Source organism: Humulus lupulus, chromosome 1, assembly GCF_963169125.1.
Source record: "Humulus lupulus chromosome 1, drHumLupu1.1, whole genome shotgun sequence".
NCBI lineage: Eukaryota > Viridiplantae > Streptophyta > Magnoliopsida > Rosales > Cannabaceae > Humulus > Humulus lupulus.
In genome coordinates, this window is record NC_084793.1 from 182,620,010 (window position 1) to 182,628,519 (window position 8,510).

General features: G+C 29.6%; 1 long non-coding RNA gene across 1 annotated transcript; it reads left to right on the plus strand.

Moving 5' to 3' along the window:
* Positions 1–4,121: 4,121 nt before the first annotated feature.
* LOC133823485 (uncharacterized) lies at positions 4,122–8,117 on the plus strand. The gene is made up of 2 exons (XR_009888363.1): positions 4,122–4,732; positions 7,832–8,117. It is a non-coding gene; the product is annotated as an uncharacterized LOC133823485 (long non-coding RNA).
* The last annotated feature ends 393 nt before the right edge of the window (positions 8,118–8,510 follow it).

Below are 8,510 nucleotides of genomic sequence, written 5' to 3' on the forward strand. Positions count from 1 at the left end.
AAATGAAGTTTTAGGAGTATTCCAGGCTTTCGGGATTGAAATGTTGAAGTGGCGACAATGTACAAGCTATCTAAGGTCAAGAATTGAAGAAATTAAAGGTAGACCGCGGCACTTTAAATGGAATTGGTGTTTCAGAATATTTTTTCCCAGACAGGCCGCTCCCTACGTGACCAATTTCTGCACAGATTTTGTTCTAAGCCTCAGCTCGCATTTTCCAGGCCACGGCTTGCGAAGTTGTTTTCAGATTTTTAATTACTTTTTAATTAGAATTTAATTGAGACTATAAATGATTATTAGGGTTAATTTTAGAGAGGTTTTTATTACGGTTTTAGGAGAGAAAAAGACTGAAAAAGGTTTGGAGAGAAGACTACAACACTATTGTTCATCAATCTAGTTTCTTTTCTTCCCTTAATCTCTTTAATCTTAATTATAATTATGTTTGTGATTATGATTACTATTATGGAGTAAGTCTTTTTAGGTTAAGGGTTAATTCAAAACCCAAGACATGAATTCTTGATTGTTGATAATGAATGTTATTCTTTAATTTCTCTCAATATTAAATTGTTTCTATTTTTCCAATTGAATGTTATGAATTTTGTGATTTCTTCATTAGGTGGCCAACTAATTAAGGTTTTACATTATTCAATTTTCATCTTAGAATTGCTACTCACCTAATAGTTTAGGATTCTAAGTGTATGTGATAAATTGCAATTGATAGTGATGTCAAAAGAATTGTTGATTGTGATAAAAAATAGAACCTAGGTTAAATGAATTATATGCTTCATTAATTTATTTCCTAGATTAACTTGTTTCCATAGGACTTAATGCTTTATCTATGTTAAATAGATGGTATGTTTCATAGATTTATTGCTTAGATAAAAGAGTTAATTATTGAGTGCTTCGCCTTGGTTACTTATATTAGGGAGACTAGGATAATTGTCTGCTTCAGCGTTATCTATGGGGTTAATAGTTTAATTGAGAAATTGGAATAATATTTATTATTAGCATTTAAGAATGATTGTTGAAGGTGGAGAATAACCTTTAACTGTTTCTTAATGTCGTAATATCAATTTTTATTTGCTTTCTAGTTTATGTTATTCAATTTTGAGTTAAAAATCAGAATCCCCCTTTTAAGTTTTAGTGTTAATTATTGAAAAATAAATTAAACGATAGTCCTCGTGGGTTCGACCTGTGCTTGTTAATATACTGAAATAATTGGAAGTATTGAAAGAAAAATCATTGTTAAATTTGTTGTGGTATACGACAGCCATCAAGCACCTTATGAGGTGCTATATGGACGAAAATGCCAATCACCACTTCATTGGGATGAGGTTGGTGAAAGATGATATTTATGACCCAAGGCTGTAAGAGAAGAAACTGAGGTAGTAGAAAAGATAAGACAACGAATGGTTGCCACTCAAAGTCGCCAGAACAGCTATGCTGACGCTAAGAGGCGAACTGTTGAGTTTTCAATAGGCGATCATGTCTTTCTCAAGGTTTCTCCAATGAAGGGGGTTATGCATTTTGGAAAGAAAAAAAAGTTAAGCCCGATGTTTATAGGTCCTTTTGAGATATTGGACAGAGTAGGGCAGGTAGCATATTTGTTGGCGTTACCGCCATCATTAGCTTAGACACATAACGTTTTTCATGTATCAATGTTGAGAAAATACATATCAGATCCATCTCATGTGCTCAATTACAAGGCTTTGGGGTTAAAATAAGATTTTAGTTATGAAGAACAGTCAGTATGCATTCTAGAGCGAGGAACTAAGGAGTTAAGATCCAAAAGTGTCCCTATGGTTAAAATCTTGTGGAGCAATAGCACATGAAGAGAGGCGACATGGGAATTGAAGGAATATATGAGGGAGCGATATCCCGAGATTTTTGGTAAGTAAATTTTGAGGACAAAATTCTTTTAAGTAGGGGAGAATTGTAGTGTCTTGGAACTTTACTTAGTAAGATAGTAGTAGCTTGCGCTGTAGTATTTTAGTTTTCATGGATATTGGTCAAAGTAGGGATTTAGTTGGAAACTCATAGAGATAGTTATGGATTTTATAAGTTTAACCTATAGTTTAGAAATATTAATTTTAACATAAGGTTTTATTAATGTAGCTGGTCCTAGAAATGATATTTATTATAACATAAAGTTTAAATAGAATAATTAAGAACGTGACACTTGTCATATGGATGTTTATTAAGGATTTAAGAATTTGACATGAATAAATTAATTAAGGATAAGTCTAGGAAGTGTAGAACCTTCCCTCAGCTGTTAGGATCACGTTTTACTCAGTCAAGGTGGTTTAAGCAACTTCAAGTGTGCTGAAAGTGTGCAAAAACGTGTTTAATATATCAACATAAGTCGATATATCGCAGCTATAGGGGCCGATATATCGTCTGCAATGATATGGAAAACACGTTGAATTCGCACGAACGAAATCACAGAGCCTCGGGATTATGGTGTAGGCAATATATCACCTATAGGAGGTGATATATCGGCTCTAGTGACCATTTTTTAATTTTCATGGAATCCAAAGCTAGAAACAGTCCTCAACAACTTTGACTTGTCCCTAAACATTTTTGACCGAGTTGTGTGCATCTGTTGAGCAAAAAATGTTATTTTTAATCATTTATTTATTAATTGAAAGGGGATTTAGTTTCACTCCTTGAACTCTATAAATAGGACCATTCACTCAGCCATTTTCATCATCTTCCAAACACTTTTCAGAGCCTTCAAGCTGCTATTTTCATTCTAGAGAGAAACACTATGGTTTTGGGGTTAAATCTTTCAAATCTAAAGCTGTTATAAACACTTGGGAAGTAAGATTTTGTGTGATTTTTGTGTTTGAGGTATAGATCAAAGCTCTAAGCTAATCAAAGGTGTTCGATTTCTTTGAAACTTAAGGTTTTTGGTAAGTCTTATTCCGATGGCTCAGATCTTTTCTTTATCTTCTTTTCTCTAGAGGACATATGGTTTCTTTATGTTTGGTTTTAGGAGTTTACGATCTTGTACTTGTCTTCAATATCCCAGATTTGGTAAGGAAAATTAGGTAGTTTAGTTTATGACCTAGTTATGTTTTGTATGACCTAACATTTCAGGTACAATAAAGGGGTAAGTGTGTCTGGACCAAAGGTGTCCAATGTTGTACAACAGACTTATGTCCAATAGGCTCGGTTGCCAAAATTTTATGACGGACCAAAGTTGATGTCCAATGTATGATAGACTATTGTCCGGGACTTAATTGCCACCCCTGTATAAGAAATTATCTTTTTATTATATATGACTTGTTATTATAACCTATGACCAATTGTTATGATTATGACTTATGAACCATGATTTAGATTTTGATTTATGATTATGACTTAGGCTATGATATGACCTAGAGTTTTATGTTGTATAAATACGTTTTGTTATGACTCTTGTGAATTTATGATATGTTTGATTATATAATTATATGACTAACTCTTGTTTGTATTATTCTTATTGGGCTTAGAAGCTCACCCCTTATGATGTTGTTATTTCAGGCAATTAAAGATAGAAAGGCTGGTGGCAAGTAAGACCTAGGAGTTTCATGATGTACTCATGGGGACCATATAGTCAAGGAAGATCAAGCGGACCTATTTTTATTAATGCATGTTCCTTTTAAAATTTTATTTAAATGTTGCTCATTTTATTATGTTAAAGACAATTATTTTATTTTTGTAAAATCATGGATCTATAAACTGATTTTTAAGTTTTGATTCAATAAAAGAACAATGTTTATGATTATGATCCAACGCTATGTTCTCGATAATTTATGAGAATTAGGGTGTTACATTTCGTTAAATGAAAAAGTTTATATTTTCACATTATTGAGTCTTAAAATCCAAGCGTTACAATTTCGACCAAAGCGGAGAAGATCAAAATAATCAATGTTTTTTAAACAATGAATGTAATCATCTTGATGAGGTGACTACGAAGTCATGGTAATTGAAAAGGCAATAAACCAAGTGCTTAAATATACAATGGTAGTATAATCATCTTGGCGTAAAAAAATGATTTCACAAATTAATGGTATTTTTAAATAAATTTTGATGAATAAATTCATCAAATATAATACAGAACAAAACCGAATTTTACTACTCAACAATCAAATGGGAAAAGAATCATTTGTCGTTGTTCATCAAAATCATCTCTAATTAATCGTAAAAAGCAAAGTACAAATCGATAGAAAACATACCTGAGGAGAGAATAACATCAGAATATGTTACACTTGTAAAATATCAACAAAATTACTCACACACTTGCTTTGCCTCTAAGTTCCATACCAGATCACCTAATCCACATGTACTTGACGATAATCCACATGTAATTGATGATAATCTTCTCAGTTACACAAATTTGTCTGGGCGGGTTTTTGTTTGGATCCAATTACACAAATACTGATTGTAAAAAGAAAATAACAATTTCATGAGATTGAGCCCAAACTTTTGAGAAGACCCAAAGCTCAAAATCAGCCATCTCTATTAAATTTAGTCCCCTTCTTAACCATCTTTACGGCCATCCAACGCCGACAATTTCTCCTCCAGAGATCCCATCTCCGTAGCGAAGCCTTCACCGTTTGTAACATCCATTTGCGAATGTTATCCTCTCTCCCATCCAAAGCACTCGTACTTGGTGCCGAAACAATCACCGTCCTACGAAAAACCCCTCACAAATCTCACTATTTAGAGATTATATCTCAGTCCAACAAAGGTTTGCTTTTCTATCTTGGATTTCTCAACTTTTTTTCATTTGTTCTTTGTTTTCAATTGTGCCTTATGTGAAATGTCGTGTTTTAAATAAATATTTATGAAATTTATATCATGAAGTTTCATAGTCCTCTGCTGCTGTTCATGTTACTTGTGTGTTTTTTTCATACAGAAAAAATTGGGCCTGATAATTAGAACCTACGAAGGAAAGAGGGGAATGAGAGTACTTCAAAAAATAAAAAAATAAAGATCAATCGAACATGTTTAGTCAGCTTTGCTATCTATGGCAGAGCCAATCTAACAACAATTTATTGCTACCTGTTGAATTCGCCGGAATTTAAGAGCTACAACACTGTTAAAACCCTTTAGGAATTAAATAAAGGAAATCAATATGTATATGTATATACATCTATTTATATAAAAAATGAGTAGATAACATAATTTTTTTTTTAATAGTTTTATTTGTTTTTTAACTTTAACAGAATATTTTAAATATTTAAAAAAATATATATTTAAAATTAATTAAAGATAAATAATCATTAAATATATTAAAAATAAATTTAAATATTATTATTATAATAATATTTAATATAAGACTACATTTTTAGTAATTATATTAATTAAAATTTTATAAAATACCAAGATTAAAATAATATATAATAAAATATTAAATATTTAATAATTATATTAATATAAATTTTAATGTTATAAAATATTATTATGATAATAATATATATTCCTAATTTTTTATTAATTATATTAATATAAATTCAAATATTATAAATTATAATAATATTTAATACAAGACTAGATATTTAATATATATATTAATATAAATTTAAATATTATAAAATATCATTATAATAATAATATATAATACATAATCATAAATTTTATTAAAAAGAATTATCCTTTATATTTAAAAATGTTATTATATTATGTATATATATTTTTTAAAAACCATAAACAATGTTTTGGTTTAATTTTTCTTTTGATATGTTTACATCATTACAAGCAACATACAATGCACGTTTGTTTGATTTTATTTATAAAATTTATTAATTATTTTTATTAAATTTGTGTAATTGTCATATAAATTTTAAATAAATAATATTATATATAAAAGAATGGCGTAAACATATCAAAAGAAAAATTAAACCAAAACATTGTTTATGATTTCTTTTTAATATATATATATATTATATGATAACCATTTAGATCAAAAACTATCATATTTAAGATACAAAACATTCGTGATATTATTCAAATTACACCTTAATATTTAGAGAATAAACTTTTTTTTTTTATAACGCCATTAATTGCCTATCTTTATTAAAAATACTATTTTTAACAATTGGTCAAAAGATTTCTGTAACAATCAAGGTTATTATTTTCTTATACGCTCCTTAAATATGATATTAGGTTAGATTTAGTTATGACTTGAGTTGTGGAATAAAGATTGCTTTAAGCTTAAATTATTTAACTTATGATTTTATGACTTAGAAATAATTATAGTTTGGGTAATTATAATTATTTTAGCATATGATTAAATTATTGTATAGTTTTATTAAGTATTAAATGCACATGTTATTTGATGTATTAAGAAATGAACATGTGGCATTAAACTAAGTCCAAGTGTTATAATTAAAATGAAAACTAAAATAGCTTAGTCTTAGGCTTAGCTCAAAAATATGAAGGATTTGATTATTTTTTTTAATTTTAAAGATAGGCAAGATTAGATTTATTTGAATTAAGTGACTATGTGTCAAGAAGAGTTATATAAGTAAATGCAGTTTTCATAACTTTAGGATGTTGTAACCTCAGGCCTAGTTTTGACCTATTTATTTTACGATTTTAGAAAAATAGTATTTCTAAAACGTTGTAGATAATTTAATTAGCTATCCAATGGTATAAAATTTGCCTAAATCTAACTTCTATAGCTCCAGTTACGTTAATTTTACTACAGAATGATCCAGAGTTACGAGATATAGGTAGTAGTTTGGACATTAACTAAAGTTTGAACCAAATGGAGACCATGTGGCATACTTTGAGATGATGTGAAAACAATAAGGGAGTAAGACTAGGCTGGTCAAAACCATATAGTGGAGGGAAGGTTTTATTTTTAAAGTTTAAGTTGAATAGTGTGGAGAAAATTAAGGAAGGGAGTTGGGGTTTGAAGCTTATAAATAGAGACTTGCCCTTCACCATTTTTCTCACACTCAAAATCCTCTCATATCAAAATCCATAGTCCCAAAAGCTCCCTCCATTTTTCCATAAACACTCTACATAGTCATAGCCAAAACACTAGTCCTTTTAGTGATCGAGATATGTTCCTTCTATTTTCTTTATTTTACCTTAAACAATATTGCCTTTCTAAACCATATTATAGACGAAATATTGAACCCCATCAAGCCAATATATAGCCAAAATCTACCCAAGTATCCAAACTCTTGGTGTAGTTGTTGGAGATAGACATTAGAGAGAAGACTCGGGATTTCATCATTTTGGTTCTAGGTTGAAGGTATGACTTTATGAGGTTTAGAAAATTCTTGAAAGTATAATTTTATTATAAGGCTCTAATATAAATATCTTATGTTGTATTTAAGGTTAATTCGACGTTTTTTTATAGCAAGCAATCTCTTCTCTTTCTTTTTCTCTCCACACTCAAGGTAAGGAATATATGTGAGATTATATGTGTTATGATATGTTTATATGTCATGTTATGTTATGTGCTATGTATAAATATGTTTTGTAGTCACTTGGGACTTATAGTCCTTAGATAGCAAATCCCAATATTTTTTATCATTATCGTGGAGTAGAGTTATGATTTACCCTACCTCGATTAGTAGTTTGAGGACCTAGATGGGTTATCATATACTATTTTGTAACCTAACCTACCTCGATTAGTAGACTGAGGACTTAGACGGTTTTATTATATGCTACAGTAATAAGTTAATGGCCATTAATATTGTAGTCCTATATGATATACGTTTTTACGTCATATGTTGTATAGTATATGTTTTATGATATAGTCTTATGATTTTTTATATATGTTTTTAGTAGATTTTTCTTGCTGGGCATTAGGCTCATTCCTTTAATTTAGATAGTGCAGGAATATGAGCATGGAAGGCGGGTCGGATTCGTGGCTGCTTGGCATCTGTATTAGGGATGAATTGATTGAATGGACTACCGAAATATCGAGGATGAAGTTATTTTAAGTCTATAATTTATGTATTTATTTTCCACATATAGGTTTGGACAATTAATTTAAGATTATGTTTTCTTTATGTTTTTATGTATTAAATAATGGGATCCCATACCGTATTTTTAATTTTTCTAATAATGTTATATTATTTTATGTATGTATTCCAAAATAATAGTTATGCTTAGTAGTTTTTAATGGTCCGATGTCTTTAGAATTAGTCGAGGCATTACAATTTCATAACTTTTGTCTGAAAACACAGCGGCACTTTATTGGAAATACAGGCAGAGTTTGGATACAATGTTCAAAAATAACTAAAACACATCTGTAACATCCTACTTCCTTAGAGTCGTTACTAAGTGAGTTAACAATGTGTTATTAGCTAGATAATCGAGGTTTTAGGTTGAAAGTGTAGCTAAACTATAATAAAAGTCGTTTAAAGGTATTTCATGTAAAAATGTGGTCATCCATTGAAAACGTAAAGAGATATACATTTGGGATCCCAAAAGATTGTTAAGAAAATACTCTACATCTCAAAATACATTTAAGGTCAACCTAAGCGAATACATTACATCATTTC